This window comes from Trachypithecus francoisi, unplaced genomic scaffold (genome assembly GCF_009764315.1).
Source record: "Trachypithecus francoisi isolate TF-2019V2 unplaced genomic scaffold, Tfra_2.0 Lachesis_group3, whole genome shotgun sequence".
NCBI classification, from domain to species: domain Eukaryota; kingdom Metazoa; phylum Chordata; class Mammalia; order Primates; family Cercopithecidae; genus Trachypithecus; species Trachypithecus francoisi.
Window position 1 is genome coordinate 159,425,237 of NW_022681468.1, and position 3,295 is coordinate 159,428,531.

Below are 3,295 nucleotides of genomic sequence, written 5' to 3' on the forward strand. Positions count from 1 at the left end.
AGGAGCGCAGCCCATCGCCAGCAACGGATCAAAGCTGGTCAGAGAATGACTTTGACGAGATGAGAGAAGAAGGCTTCAGTCCATCAACCTCTCAGAGCTAAAGGAGGAATTACGTACCCAGCGCAAAGAAACTAAAAATCTTGAAAAAAAAGTGGAAGAATTGACAGCTAGACTAATTAATGCAGAGAAGATCATAAACGAAATGACAGAGATGAAAACCATGACACAAGAAATACGTGACAAATGCACAAGCTTCGGTAACCGACTCGATCAACTGGAGAAAGAGTATCAGCGATTGAGGATCAAATGAATGAAATGAAGCGAGAAGAGAAACCAAAAGAAAAAAGAAGAAAAAGAAATGAACAAAGCCTGCAAGAAGTATGGGATTATGTAAAAACCAAATCTACGTCTGATTGGGGTGCCTGAAAGTGAGGGGGAAAATGGAACCAAGTTGGAAAACACTCTTCAGGATATCATCCAGGAGAACTTCCCCAACCTAGTAGGGCAGGCCAACATTCAAATTCAGGAAATACAGAGAACGCCACAAAGATACTCCTCCAGAAGCAACTCCAAGACACATAATTGCCAGATTCACCAAAGTTGAAATGAAGGAAAAAATCTTAAGGGCAGCCAGAGAGAAAGGTCGGGTTACCCACAAAGGGAAGCCCATCAGAATAACAGCAGACCTCTCGGCAGAAACTCTACAAGCCAGAAGAGAGTGGGGGCCAATATTCAACGTTCTTAAAGAAAAGAATTTTCAACCGAGAATTTCATATCCAGCCAAACTAAGCTTCATCAGTGAAGGAGAAATAAAATCCTTTACAGATAAGCAAATGCTTAGAGATTTTGTCACCACCAGGCCTGCCTTACAAGAGACCCTGAAGGAAGCCCTAAACATGGAAAGGAACAAGCGGTACCAGCCATTGCAAAAACATGCCAAAATGTAAAGACCATCGAGGCTAGGAAGAAACTGCATCAACTAACGAGCAAAATAACCAGTTAATATCATAATGACAGGATCAAGTTCACACATAACAATATTAACCTTAAATGTCAATGGACTAAATGCTCCAATTAAAAGACACAGACTGGCAAACTGGATAAAGAGTCAAGACCCATCAGTCTGCTGTATTCAGGAGACCCATCTCACATGCAGAGACATACATAGGCTCAAAATAAAGGGATGGAGGAAGATCTACCAAGCAAATGGAGAACAAAAAAAAGCAGGGGTTGCAATCCTAGTCTCTGATAAAACAGACTTTAAACCATCAAAGATCAAAAGAGACAAAGAAGGCCATTACATCATGGTAAAGGGATCAATTCAACAGGAAGAGCTAACTATCCTAAATATATATGCACCAATACAGGAGCACCCAGATTCATAAAGCAAGTCCTTAGAGACCTACAAAGAGACTTAGACTCCCATACAATAATAATGGAGACTTCAACACTCCACTGTCAACATTAGACAGATCAACGAGACAGAAAGTTAACAAGGATATCCAGGAATTGAACTCATCTCTGCACCAAGCGGACCTAATAGACATCTATAGAACTCTCCACCCCAAATCAACAGAATATACATTCTTCTCAGCACCACATCGCACTTATTCCAAAATTGACCACATAATTGGAAGTAAAGCACTCCTCAGCAAATGTACAAGAACTGAAATTATAACAAACTGTCTCTCAGACCACAGTGCAATCAAACTAGAACTCAGGACTAAGAAACTCAATCAAAACCGCTCAACTACATGGAAACTGAACAACCTGCTCCTGAATGACTACTGGTACATAACGAAATGAAAGCAGAAATAAAGATGTTCTTTGAAACCAATGAGAACAAAGATACAACATACCAGAATCTCTGGGACACATTTAAAGCAGTGTGTAGAGGGAAATTTATAGCACTAAATGCCCACAAGAGAAAGCAGGAGAGATCTAAAATTGACACTCTAACATCACAATTAAAAGAACTAGAGAGGCAAGAGCAAACACATTCAAAAGCTAGCAGAAGGCAAGAAATAACTAAGATCAGAGCAGAACTGAAGGAGATAGAGACACAAAAAACCCTCCAAAAAATCAATGAATCCAGGAGTTGGTTTTTTGAAAAGATCAACAAAATTGACAGACCGCTAGCTAGACTAATAAAGAAGAAAAGAGAGAAGAATCAAATAGACGCAAAAAAAATGATAAAGGGGATATCACCACCGACCCCACAGAAATACAAACAACCATCAGAGAATACTATAAATGCCTCTACGCAAATCAACTAGAAAATCTAGAAGAAATGGATAATTTCCTGGACACTTACACTCTCCCAAGACTAAACCAGGAAGAAGTTGAATCCCTGAATAGACCAATAGCAGGCTCTGAAATTGAGGCAACAATTAATAGCCTACCCACCAAAAAAAGTCCAGGACCAGATGGATTCACAGCTGAATTCTACCAGAGGTACAAGGAGGAGCTGGTACCATTCCTTCTGAAACTATTTCAATCAATAGAAAAAGAGGGAATCCTCCCTAACTCTTTTTATGAGGCCAACATCATCCTGATACCAAAGCCTGGCAGAGACACAACAAAAAAAGAGAATTTTAGACCAATATCCCTGATGAACATCGATGCAAAAATCCTCAATAAAATACTGGCAAACCGGATTCAGCAGCACATCAAAAAGCTTATCCACCATGATCAAGTGGGCTTCATCCCTGGGATGCAAGGCTGGTTCAACATTCGCAAATCAATAAACGTAATCCAGCATATAAACAGAACCAAAGACAAGAACCACATAATTATCTCAATAGATGCAGAAAAGGCTTTTGACAAAATTCAACAGCCCTTTATGCTAAAAACGCTCAATAAATTGGTATTGATGGAACGTACCTCAAAATAATAAGAGCTATTTATGACAAACCCACAGCTAATATCATACTGAATGGGCAAAAACTGGAAAAATTCCCTTTGAAAACTGGCACAAGACAGGGATGCCCTCTCTCACCACTCCTATTCAACATAGTGTTGGAAGTTCTGGCTAGGGCAATCAGGCAAGAGAAAGAAATCAAGGGTATCCAGTTAGGAAAAGAAGAAGTCAAATTGTCCCTGTTTGCAGATGACATGATTGTATATTTAGAAAACCCCATCGTCTCAGCCCAAAATCTCCTTAAGCTGATAAGCAACTTCAGCAAAGTCTCAGGATACAAAATTAATGTGCAAAAATCACAAGCATTTTATACACCAGTAACAGACAAGCAGAGAGCCAAATCAGGAATGAACTTCCATTCACAGTTGCTTCAAA